The 14280-nt window shown below is 31.2% G+C and overlaps 1 protein-coding gene across 1 annotated transcript in view; it reads right to left on the bottom strand.

The window, feature by feature from the left end:
* Positions 1–8330, bottom strand: part of LOC114324278 (ichor) — a 137474-nt gene extending 129144 nt beyond the window's left edge. Inside the window, exon 1 of the mRNA XM_028272077.2 lies at positions 7822–8330. The gene's annotated coding sequence lies outside the window, so the exon portion shown is untranslated. The remainder of the gene's footprint in view (positions 1–7821) is intronic.
* Between the last annotated feature and the right edge of the window lie 5950 nt (positions 8331–14280).

The following is a 14280-nucleotide window of genomic DNA, read 5'->3' as shown; positions in this document are numbered from 1 at the left end:
TCATTCTCAATTGCAGGACAATATCTACAAAAAACTTTTACTTGAACTTGACTGACATTACATTTTTATATTTTTCTTGACATTACATCAAAACTGCCTATATTGTCAATACGTAAATCATAACAACTATAGAATAACATCTTACTTTTATTGTTGTATATTCTAACAAATTTTAATAGGTTTTTTCTACAAACATGTTAAAAATGCAATAATACAGTAATAGGTACAGTTAATAGGTTTTTTCTACAAACATGTTAAAAATGCAATAATACAGTTTAAATTAAATTTTAAAAAACCTTTTAAACCACCTTATTCAAATTGCGCAAGTTGTACTATTAATATGAATGTTAATAAATGAAATATATAAATATTTTGTAATATATACTGTCAATACGTAAATCATAACAAACGTTTTTTTTCTACAAACGTGTTAAAAAATACAGTTTAAATTGAATTTAAAAAAACCCTTTAAACCACCTTTTTCAAATTGCGCAAGTTGTACTATTAATATTAATGTTAATAAATGAAATATAAATATTTTGACGTTTCACAATTTGACAATTCACTTTTAACTGCAGTGCCTTAAAATTTTAAAGCACTAGTGCTTTAAAGTAGCATTTTTAACGCTCCTATGGAGTGCTAGAGTGATAGAGAGAGAGAGAGAGAGAAAAGTGAGAACATAAGAAAGGTATGTAATGTGGAAGACATAAATACATGGGTAACAAAACGGAAACAGGAATGAAATGAAATGATAGTGTTAATAGCACGAAATAGATTACCAAATGGTCGAAGAAGAGTTGGATGATCAAGGAAGAGATGATGTGATAATTTAGTAGGCTAATATTTAAAAATTACCAGGTTTTAAAAGTCTATATTTAAGAAGGAAGAAGTAGTATAAAGGGATAAAAGGTGTACTGCAAATTTTTTATCACATTTTTGTTAATAATTACTAATAATACATATTTTTGACAAATTATGCAGTCTTGGTTGATGTTGTGGAGAGAACTTGCAGATTGAAATGGAGATGGGCTGGCAACATCACACGGATGAAGAACGGAAGGTTCACACGTAAGTTAACTGAATGGAAACCAAGATCAGGTAAACGAAACAGAGGAAGACCACCTACACGATGGCAAGATGATCTACGAAAATTGAAAAATTGGACCCATACTGCGCAAGACCGTACATTTTGGATACAGACAGGGGAGGACTATGTCCTACGTTGGACTTAAAACGGGATGATGATGCAGTTTTTATGTAAATTTTGAATACAATCTAGTATAGTCTTAAATGATTAAATTAAATTAATTGTTTGTTTCCTTTTACAGTGGAAATATCAAGTAATAAGTACCAACCCAATACATAATTTTCACAGCCTACTGCAAATGGAAGATGGACTAAGACCAACTTCACATTTCTTATGTGCCGTAAACTAATCGAGCAACTTTGAAGGAGACTCACATCCTTAACCAGGTCACCTCGATGCTCACATGAAGTTCTGCCGTACGCGAATACGAGGATTGACAGCGTGGATAGGTATTGCGCACAGTAGTAACTGGCCTAAGTGTACTTCCAAGATGCACGCTAGTTTTCGAAGTCAGCGCCGAGTTGGTGTGCAAACAACCCTTCGTATTCAGTTGTCAGAGTGCAGCTCCAGGGTAATAAGCTAGACCATGTTCGGGACACTCAAAGATTACTAGGACATCCAGGACCAGGATATCAGCTACCTGGACATCCAGGTAGCTGACTACTTTTTTAGTTATTGTAGAACTATAGGATGAAAACCTACCTGTTTCCTGCCTAGAGTTCGCGTTCGTTTTTTAATTATTAACAATTTAGTGCAAAAATCGCGATTTTCTCGATTTTTTTGCACCCCATTCAAAAGCTAAATAGTTGACATAAAATTACAAAATTAAATTTTTTAGAACAATACAAAACCTTCAAAATGCCGATTTTTGAAAGTTAAAAAGTTAATTTGTTGCTACGCAAACTGCAAAATAATTGAAAATCATTATTTGTTAATAACTTTTACTAAAACTACCTTAGAGCTTTAGTGTTTCACAAAAAGTTGGGTATTGGGGTACTAAACAAACACTCAAAATTTGAGACCGATCCATTAATTAGTTTAAGAGTTATTCTAATTGGTTATCCCAGAGACCTTTATTTTGCAATAACATAAGACATAAAATAATGAAGATACGGCAATTCTGCGTATGCCAAATGTAAGTAGAAAACTGATACTATCAAAATGTACTAAAAAACGATAAAAAATTATCTAATATAGTCAAAAATCCTAATGCCAAAGTGAAACTTTGTAGTTTAAAAACATTTAGAATAACTTTAAAAATATTGTCCGTAGAAAAAGTCATTATTAGAAAAGCTGGTATTTTACACGAATTTTTAAAAATGTAGTTCAATTGGTGACTAGTCGTGGTAAGTGAAGGGGTAGCTGGGAGCCGACAAATGCAGAGTTCAAAAACTAAAAAAAGCAACTTAAAACTACTATCATTTTTTATATATCGGGATCTACTGAATATATTTTGATCGTTCTTTTACAATTTGTATGTAATTTTTCCGTACATTACAAATATGCAATTTGTCTATACATTTATTAATTAATAAACAGTCTAATTTGTTTAACCAATTTTTGAAAAAAAAATTTTTCCCAAAAATCCATGATTTTAATCATACTATCCCTATGAATCATAGAAAAATTAAGGTATACTTTAATAAATAAATTATCTTCAATAAATAATTATCTAATAAAAATCATTTATTTATTAAAGTGTACTTTAACTTATTCTGTGTACATTAATGATACTATGATTAAAAAATAGATTTTTGTAGAAAAATATTTTTTCAAGAATTGTTTAAACAAATTAAGACTGTTTATTATTTAATAAATTTATAAACAAATTGCATATTTGTAATGTACGTAAAAATTACATACCAATTAAAAAAAGAAAGATCAAAATCCATTCAGTTGGTTGAACCGGAGATACAGCAAATTATATTCGTTTGAAATTGCTTTTTCGGTATTTTAACTCGCTGGATTTGTAGGTTCCCCTTAGTAATCGTTTGCACTACATTTTTGAAAAATCGTAGAGGGTGCTGTGAAGGTATAATGTTTGTGCAAATTTTTTAAGAATAAATACAAATCCCATTCTTTAAAATGACATTAATGAGATTCCTTAATTATTATAAACAAATTAGCTGTGAATTAAAAAACATATGGCTAACTTTGTCCCAAATGAGCCCAGGCTAAATTTTCTTTATTTGAAAATTCGTGTTAAAATACTATCTTTCCGAATATATAAAAAGATTTTTTGTACGGACAACAATTTTAAAGTTATTCTAAATGTTTATAAACTACAAAATTTTAAAAATTTGGCATTTTGATTTTTGACTATGTTAATTATTTTTTGATCTTTTTTTAATAAATTTTTATACTATCACTCTTCTATTTCATTTGGCGTACTCAGAATTGCTCTATCTTCATTATTTTCTGTCTTATCTTATTGCAAAATAAAGGTCTCTGGGATAAACAAATAGAATAACTCTTAAACTAATTAATGGATCGTTCTCAAATTTTGAGTGTTTGTTAAGTACCCGAAATATCCAACTTTGGGTGAAACACTAAAGTTCTAAGGTAGTTTTAGTAAAAGTTGTTAATAAATAACAATTTTCACTTATTTTGCAGTTTGCGTAGCAACAAATTAATTTTTTAACTTTCAAAAATCGGTATTTTGAAGGTTTTTCAATGTTCTAAAAAACTGAATTTTGTAATTTTATGTCAACTATTTAGTTTTTGAATGGAGTGCAAAAAATCGAAAAAATCGCGATTTTTGCACTAAATTGTTAATAATTAAAAAACTGACGCGAACTCTAAGCAGGAAACACGTAGGTTTTCTTCCTATAGGTCTACAATAACTAAAAAAGTAGTCAACTACCTGGATCTTTGAGTGTCTCGAGAAAATCCTTATTGCCCTGGACAGGAACAACACAGCCTAACTATCCAGAAACTTAGTCCCTTTATAGGCCATACCTTAAAACGTTTTAGTAGTTCTTGAAGCAACATCTCAACGCGAAAGAAGCTTCATACCACGATTTAAATCCAATGCAAAAGCCTCAAAAATAGATGTAATATACACACAAAAGATTTTTTAGTGTGGAGAGGCCTAAGATGGCAAATATACAATGTAAAGCAGTACCAGCTGTCCAAGAGACCCATTAATATTCAGTTCAGCGGGATGATATTGATGGAGATGTGAAATTCCATAAACAAGGGATCCACCTGTTTTATGAAATGATCCGCTATTAATGTAATTTCACATATCCTACAATATCACCCCGCTGAGCTGAATATTAATCAGTCCCTTAAACCCAATTCCAACGACGCGTTGAAGCGCGCTTCGCCAGTTTACCAATTTAAACGTCAGCCACAAGAGAGATAGAAAATATATAATAGTGCAAAGGAAAGAAAACACGGTTGGCACTCCAAAGCACTGTAAAATTAATAAATTGTGAGGGCGGTATAAATTTTATTAAGTTTGTTAATTCATACAATGATAAAAATCTTAACACAACGTAGACCACAAAATAGTAAAATTACCACGGCACTGATCGTATCAGCGCCCTAGCTCTATCGAAAGAGGGACGCTTTAGTACCTGTATGTTAAAATTCCTTTGAATCGTGTCATTTTACCGACAATTCACGGGAAAAAGAGCGACGCTCCACAGGACAATAAAAATAGGGTGCAGAGGCTCTAAATTAGGGTTCGGAATTAGCTCATATCATAGCAATTAGCGATCATAAATAACAAATTTTGAGAGAATTTTCGCTGTTTCACGTTGCGTTTGATCCCGTTTTTTGTTTTTATCTTTTTCTGTTACTTTTTACTATTTCACAAAGTCTGCCGCCCCACGTTCTGTCGCATTTTTCCTAGATAGGTGGTACGGGTATACAGAGCGAGATAAACACTCCGTATGAAGGTAAAGACTGAATAGTATATTTATGCAGATAAAAAAGAACCGGACGTTTGACCAAAAGAAAATAATAATGGATGGTTAAAGCTTCAAAACGGGAAACTTCATAAGGAACATGAACAGATGAATATAAAAAACTCATGAAAGTTAAAAACGAGAAAAAAGTACCCATGCTGGAAACCACACTAAAAACTGTAAAAAAAAGATCGAAAAAATGTTACTTCCATTCATAAAACGAAAAATTACAAATAAGTATACATTCCTGCAAAAAAATCTACTTACCTTCGGGTATTACAAAATAATGCTCCGATCATTTAAATATGTTTTAAATAAAAATAAACAACACAATGACTAACTACTACTATCTATAAATCTTAAAATAAACGGTATAAATGTGAGACACCAGGCGTCCTTCATTTACATTGTCAAGGAAAATCGTTGCTCCGATATATTTAAATTATTCTTTCTCGATGTAAATAACAATATATTTTTTATAATGTACATAAAAAATCTAAGAGTCACTATTGTTTGTTCATTCGCTATGATTATATCTCTTCCAGATATTCTTCCATTACTTCCTCTAAAAAAGTTTCTAAACCTTTTTAAATCTTCCCTGTTTTCGTAAACCTTTAGAGAATTTTTATGTTTTTCTATCTGTATAGGTACCTATTTTTGCTAGCTATTTTTTGTTCTTTAGCTTCTTATTATCAATTCCTTTTAGATATTCGTCCATAACTTCTTCTACAAAAGTTCCCAAACTTTTCTTTAAATCTTTTTTGTTTTCGTCTATTTTTAGAGCATTTTAATCCTCCTTTAGCTGTAGGTATATCTAGTTTTGCTTGCAGACAATTTTGGTGTACAGCTGATCTGTTTCTAATAAAATCCGCAAGAAAATGAATTTCTTTTAGTCGATTGTATACAAATCACAAGAATATATTAAAAATACTTTATAATAGCTAAAATGATCCTTTCGTGCTACATCACAGAACGTTTTTGGAATGATAATTCCATCATCAGTTCTGCTGACAAGGTATCCATGGTTGAGCCACTAAAAATATATAGCTGAAAACCCTTTAAATGGTGTAAAGTTATCATGTTACATTGTTGTATATAATATTAAGAAGTGATGTTTGAACTTACATCATGGCAAAGCAGTAAAGTTCATACCAAACCCTTCTTTCAGTGCATTATAGTTTGTCGAATTCTCTCTATCGTGATTTTTATACATAGAACTCAGAAAATTATGTATTCGTTGACGGATAGTTGCATACTTTCACAATGTCATTCTAGGTTAGTATATTTCGACATTTTATCGTTGACGCACTGAAAGAAGGGTTTGGTATGAACTTTATCCAATGTGAGTTGCTGCCTCTGAGGGGAAAATTCTCATCTTTTCTGTCTCTATCGACACCAGATTATATAGTTTCCTTTTGCATTTTTTTTGCTCTTCTAGATTGAAAGATTACATTATTACCGAGGGCCGAAGGTCACTGAAAACTTTAACAATGTTTGTTTTAATAAGTTACAGGAGAGAAAAAGAGAAGAGAAATCTCATTTAAAAGAAAATTTTATTCTAAGGGACTTTCGGCCCTTGGCAATAATGCAATAATTTTCGGTCGAAAAAAAAAATTATCCTTAGAAAAACTCGAAATCGTCAGATTAAGATAAGGTAAGTTAAGTACATGCAAAACAGTGTATATTTAAAAAATCTGACGATTTGAGCGGGGCGTAAGGAAATGGGTGAGTCCCAAAGTTTCACAAGAAAAAAGCGAATATTTCGCGAAATGAATGACAGATAGAGAAACTAAAAAATATTTACTCAATATTTTCAAAAATCTATCAAATGATACCAAACAATACTTCCCACGGAGAGGGGTGGGGGTAAATTTAATATTTTAAATAAGAATCCCGCGATATTTCGCGAAAGGAACATCAGATCGAAAAACTAAAAAATATACTTATTCAATATTTTTGAAAAATCTACCGAATGGCACCAAACACGACCCCCCACGGAGGTGGGGTGGGGGTTACTTTAAAATCTTAAATGGGAGCCCCATTTTTTATTGCAGATTTGGATTCCTTACGTAAAAATAAGTAACTTTTATTCGAGACATTTTTTTGAAATATGAATAGATCTATGGATAGATATAATCTAAAAAAAAACGATTGTTGGAAATGGAAAATTAAATTAAAAATGGACAAGTCCCCACTAAAATGGAAAACTTTACTTAACTTTTTTTGGTTTTAGGTTTTAGGACCTACTCTTCACAACCCAATAGGTCCCCAAAACGCTCCAGTGACTTCACATTTAGCATACTTTGCTCCCCTACCATAATGTAATCTTTTATTCTGCGTTTAAATTTTTCAAAAATATTTATCTAGTTTTTGCAGGATTCGAAAAAAATGAATGCATTTAAAAAGCATTGTCTCGAAATTTTGCGCCTACGCTCTTAACATACAAAGATTTGACTCAATACCGTCTTTGTTTCCTTTTCTATAGTTCCTTTGCTTTTATTATTGTTCTAAACGATCTGCTTGGTATATTGCATTTTGTAAATCAGTTCACCTCAACTCTTTTCTTGACAGTTTCCTAGATACATTTAGACTCATTTAAAATTTCATATATGTGCGTGTTTTCAAAAGGTATTAATAATTATGATTTAAATTTACAGAACTATTTTATAGTTCAACGAGTTATTTCAATTAAAAAATAAATAAACTCTTCTGTTCTGTCCCATCGTTTAAATTAACAAATACCTGGCCCGTTTAAAATAAATTGTGAATGAAGATCATTGATCTTTCTGTTGATAAATTTAATATATTCATTAGACTTACCTATCAAATAGTGTTTATCCAAATCCAATGAGAATAATCGAAACAAAACATTAAAATCCCAAAACGGGTCACTGTATCCTCAAATTGAAATCACTCTATCACTTCCTGTTTGTATTGTTTATAAAAAAGACCGTTATGGTATAAACGATGCAGAGAAAAATATCACATTATCGTTTGGGTCTAGTCCTCTGTTTGGCGAACATCACTAAAACCGAAGACGTCAAAAAGTATGTCACTATGTCAGTCAAGAATGGATGTTCTTAATATCCCTCGTACAAAATGTACCACCACGATTTCAGTGGAACAATATCACTTTTCTTAACGAAGTTTATTTACAATCAGGGTAAATTTGTTTTATAAAAAAACTACCCTTCCGAATTCACAACACTCCTACCCCGGGAAACCCCAAAGATACTTTCGAATAAGTTGCGCGCCGAGTAAATCCGAAGAAATATTTCGGGGGTATGTGCTACTGGTACTACCTCTCGTAGGGTGTAAGTGGGGTAAAGTTCGACGCGATGGACATGCACTGCGTACCAGAGGTCGTGGAACTGGCCATCAGGAGTCCAAACGAAGAACTCGGGCCGAAAACGCCCCCTCCACAACAAATATAACTGTACCTGTAGTAGATCTATACTGAGGTAACCTACTTTTCGGTTAAGTGGGGGGCTCTTGAAGATGAGAGATTTCGGTGTCTCTGTGTACCGGCGACGTTGCCAAGCTGACGATAAGTCTTGGGTTTAAAGAAATTTAAATAAATGGAGAAATTTGTTGAATATTTTATTCTTCACAGGCGACCATTTATTCGGATATGTCTAATTTATATGCGGTACCTGTAAAGACAACTTTTCAAATGTTAACTACATTTCTGCGTGCATATAAATGCTATTCTTATTGTTTATATACCAGTACCTGTATAATTTATTATAATAAGCAGTAGCAGATTTTAATAATAATAAATAAACTATGGTGCCTACTTAATTTTGTTTGATTGTTCAGTTTTTGGATAGAAAATAAATAAAAAATGTAAAAAAATGATTTTTTAGTTTTTGTGCATCTATCGATCTAGAAACTGTCTAAAAATTACGTGGAAGAAAATTATGACATTAGAAAAGAAAATTATGACATTAGAAGTTTTTGTTAATACTTATTTCGAGCAAATTAGAAAAAATAATTTTACTCGTAAACGGTGGAAAACTGTACTGCTTTTTGGGTTTGTGTTTTGACTAAGCATTGAATTCTCCAATATACCATTTACTTCATACATAATAATGTGAAATATTTCACGTTAAAATTAGATTTTGTACATGAAGTCTAGTAATGACTACTTTTGTAATGTTTTTGTTACGTTCCCATCCATCCAATGGTACTACAGCCAATGTCCTTCAACAAGTTTCTCCAATCATCTCGATTTACTGTTGTTTTTTTTTATAAACGCGTTTTTAGGAGGTTTTTGGCATCATTGTATTTTTCCTTCATTATCATCATCCAGCCCTTTGCGTCCACTGCTGGACATAGGCCTCCCTCATTTTTGTCCATTGTGCTCTATTTTGAGCACTTTGCATCCAATTTCTCGACATTTTCTTGAGATCGTCAGTCCAACGAGTAGGTGGTCTTCATCTACTTCTTTTGTCTAATCTCGGTCTCCCCTCAAGTAATCTCTTTGTCCACCTCCCATCACTGATTCGGGCGTCGTGTCCGGCCCAGTTCCATTTCAGGTTGGCAATTTAGGAAATTACATCAGTAACCCCTGTTCTCCTTATTTTTCCTTGCATTCTTGTAGTTAGCAATTATCTGGATATTCTGTTCTCATCCATGCGGGCCAAGCGCCCTGCCATATAAATTTTGTTAAGTTTACAATAATTAAAAATATGTTGTTTATAAGTCTGCGACACCACATAATAGAACTTTTTTGTAACTTTGCAATGGATTCACCAGTAGAATTTTTAAATAATATTGTTGTTCGATAGAAGTACATTTAGAAGCTTTAAGTTAGTTTTTGTTGAACATATTTCAAATAAATTTACACTAACCCCTATCCGGGCAAGGTGGGTCCAACGGGCCCGAAACGCCAATTCTTTTATCATAAACTGATTAAAAATTTTTTATTGAATTTTATGCATTACTGAATTTGTTTAGAAGTATGTTTCCTTCAACATAGTCATGAGTTATTCAAAATATTCATTATCATTTTTAAAATTATTGCGTCGAAAGAATTTTGTCACGTAAAGGGGCAACACGGGCCCGTCGGACCCTATTTCTATTTATACCTAAAGTCTAAATCTTTGTTACAGAAGTTAATCTGGCAGTCAGGTAATGTTTTTGTGGATTATCTAAACGACTTTTATGATTCCAGAAATCCAATAATAGAGTCTAAAGGTGTAAGAAACAATGTAAACATCTCTTTGATGTCCACATCAAAGAGATGCTTACAATAGGTTTTACATCTATTCTAAATGAATTTTAACTGATAATCATTATTAGAATGCAATAATATTGTTAGGTAGGACCTATACATATTTTGAAATAAATAATGCATCTGCAATCAGTCGTTCGATATCGATGTTAGTGTCGACAACTAAGCTCCTAAAAATAAATAAATGACAAATAAATAAAAGAAAAATTAATTACTAATCTATGGTTTTTTTATTTTTATTGTTTTTCTAACCTAATACTTAATAATAATTTAATTTGCTATTCTAGTTGGGAATAAGCAAATCTTGTGGCTTAGTCCCAACTAAAATAGTAAATTGATATGACAAAGTATTAATTTGTAAAAGTAAAATAATAATATTCTCCTGACTTATGCGTTTTATTCATTTTGTAAAGATTGGTTTTGTCGGTACTTTATACATGAGCTGCTAATTATCATAATATTTTCTCAAATGGGTTTTCATACAATAATAAAAGACAACAACACCGTAATCTTTTTCCAGGGTATGCGTAAACATCAACACCTCTTTTCAAATAAAATGGCCTGTTAGATTTACAAAAGTTTTTATTTATTTATTTATTAAGTCTTTATTTGGCTCCAAATGTTTATTACTTGTGAATAAATATTTTTTCTACAAAAGTTTTTTGCGCACCATCGCACCCTCGAGGTAGACCGCATACTATAGTAGCACCTTTTTTTAATGTAAAAAATTTAAATTTAACTTTAATAAAAAATCAAAAAATAATATTAGAAATATATGGGAAAATATGAATAGTACATTCAAGAACAGTGGGGGGCCCAACGGACCCGAGTTGCCCGGTTACGTAAGTAAAATGTGTTGCCCGGATAAGGGTTAACATTGAAAAGAGGATCGTATTCGTTAACTATATTTACTTCTTCTTCTGTTGTCATATACTATCCAGTGTGTACGCGTTCGTGCTGGTTGTATTATGCGTACTGATGCCTATTCTTCTCTTATTATTCTTTTGATGTCAGGTATGTCGCACCAATATCTTTTGCTACTCATATCTTCACTTCTTTGTGGCAGTTACAATTACTGTTTAAAGTTTAAGGTAACTACAATATATTTAAATTTCTTAGACTTGTCTATAAGTTGGTTGTTTATTTTCAACTCTGGTTGCATATGGGATTGTCTGCTGCTTACTATTAGTTTCGTTTTTGTGATATTAATGTTAAGAACAGGTTCCTCTCCTACTCTATTAATATTACTTACTATCTCTTATAATTCTTGTATGTTGTCTGCTATCAATATAATGATAATTATGTATGCTAATGATGAAAAATATATACAATGAGGAATGCAGGCTAAGTGCCGAGTCTAGCTCCAATATTAGGTTATGCAAACGATGCTGTCTTGGTTGGGGAGAATGAAGATGACTTTTAAAGGCGTCCATCATTGCATAAAATGAAAAATCTGAATATTATGTATAGTCCAGGAACCGAAGCATTTCACCTCGCAATTTTTACAGAATGGATCGATTTGCTTGAAAATTTGAGAATAAGTAGTGGATAGTTCAAGGATCAAAATCTATATGACGCCGAAAGGCGCTTTTACCATGGGGTCGGATTCCACCCCATCTTAAGGGTGGAAATTTTTTATTATATTTTGACTGCAAAAGTTGATAAAAACATTCATTCTAAGCAAAAAATGTTCTATACATTTTTTTGATAAAATTAATACTTTTCGATTTATTCGCTATCGAAAGTGTTAGTTTTATATAGAAAAAATCAATGTTTTTCGATATATACTCATTTACCATTCACTCAATTTTTGCCGTAGAAAAAAATTTTTCAAACCAAGTTCTTGGGAATTAAATAACCTACAATTTCATATTAAAACATTTTTTCGTATATCTGATGTTAATCTTTCTATTTTGAAGAAAATGGCATTTTTTACAAACTACAAAAAGTCGTTATTCGCTTTTAACTCTAGTTTTTTAAAAACTAATCATTCTAAGCCAGTCAAACTTTTAAAATCTATTAATAATACATAAATAAAGAAGAATTAATAAGGCCAATAACTAAAAGCAAAGCTAACATTATTATGCTTCCAATTGGATTTCTTTTTTTTTTTGAAAAAAAATATATTGATTTTTTAACCGTAACCTTTTTAATTTTTATATTAGAAAGTTTGTTAAAAAATAATTTGGTAGGTTTTTACAAGATCTATAAGACTGTTAATACAAATCCTTTTAAAATCCCTCAGTCGCAAGAAGCGGTGACTTTGAAAGGGTTGGTAAAGGTGATTTTTGCATGTTATTACAAGTTTTAATTGTCAATAGCTCACTCAATTTTTAACGTAGAGAAAATTTTTGCAATTCAAGTTCTTGTGAATTAAATAAGCTACAATTTTATATTTAAATATTTTTTTGTATCTCTGATGATAATCTTTCTATTCTGAAGAAAATGGAATTTTTTACCAAACTTCAAAAATTCGATATTTGCTTTTGACTCCATTTTTTTAAAAACTAATCATTCTAAACCAGTTAAACTTCTAGAACCTATTAATAATACATAAGTAAAGAAGAAGAAATAAGGTCAATGACTAATTTTAATCAGGGTGGTGATTAGGGGTTTGCTTTCGATCACTTTTTCGCTGAAAAATATAGGGTCTGACATTCTTTTCATTATAAGCCACCTAATTTTTGAGCTAAAGACTTTTTTTTATTTCTGAAGATAGATATTTTTAAATACTTCAAATTAGTTTAAACAAGTAATCCTCGAAAAATGCATAGTTTTCCCGTCTTTTGACTTTGAAACTACAATATTTAACATTTGCCGAAGAAGACCTAACATATAATAAAGTATAGCTTGATTACTATTGGTCTTAAAGAAAATTTAAAAACACGCTTTTGTTGTTTTTTTCAATAGGTACATTTTTTAAGCAAAGTTGTTTTGATAAAACAAAAACTTTTTGAGTTATTTGCAGAAAACTGATTAAAAACATTAATTTTTTTAATATAAAACTAACACTTTCGATAGCGAATAAATAGAAAACTATTAATTTTATCAAAAAAATGTGTAGAACATTTTTTGCTTAGAATGAATGTTTTTACCAACTTTTGCGGTCAAAATATAATAAAAAATTTTCACCCCCGACATGGGGTGGCAACCACCCCTATGGTAAAAGTGCCTTTTGGCATCATATAGATTTTGATCTTTAGACTATCCACTACTTATTCTCAAATTTTCAAGCAAATCGATCCATTCTGTAAAAATTGCGAGGTTTTGTCCTATTTTAAGCTTCATTACTTGGACTAGTATGGTGTTAGGAACTTCTAAAGAGCCGGCTGCGTAGAAATTTATACCAAGTATTTGCTATGGCTAAATCTTAATCTTGGTAGTATTGTATTATTCTTTCATATTTGTTGTTCCTCTAGCCGAAGACATTTACGACGATTACGGTTCCCAAAACATTACAAAAATTTGAGCTACTTCTCCATTGAAATCTTCTGTTACTGAAAACAATGTTAATTTCGTGATTTTTAGTAACCTTTAACGGTTTCTCCAGCTATTAATAAAATTGGTAGGATTTAGCAGTGAAATTCAGATGTTAGACTTAGAAGAATATATGAAGATTTGACAGATGAGAAAAGCTGAACCAAGTACATCTATTGGAACAACAAAAAGGCGATTTTTGGAAAAAAAATTACAAAAAAGTCACAGACGTGCAAAAAAAAACCGTTGAAGATATTTAGAATGGTAACTAGTGTTGTCCGCTACGACGACAGAACTCTTTTGGAATAACCTAAAGCAATTGTTGGAAAAATTATAATGAGATTATAATTATAATCCATTACAATAAATTATAATGAGATAGAAATAATACTTTGAGGAAAACTTAAATGCAGACAATGGAAATGATCAAAACGAGACAATATATTTTACGGCGGAGCAGCACATTCAAAATCCGAGTTATGAAGAAGTAGTTCAAATAATAAAGAAACTAAAAAACAGTAAAGCGCCAGAAACGGATGGAGTTTCGGCAGAATTGTTGAAATATG

Source organism: Diabrotica virgifera, chromosome 1, assembly GCF_917563875.1.
Source record: "Diabrotica virgifera virgifera chromosome 1, PGI_DIABVI_V3a".
Lineage (NCBI taxonomy): Eukaryota > Metazoa > Arthropoda > Insecta > Coleoptera > Chrysomelidae > Diabrotica > Diabrotica virgifera.
Note: the sequence above shows the minus strand (reverse complement) of the source record. Positions and strands in the feature narration are given on the sequence as shown.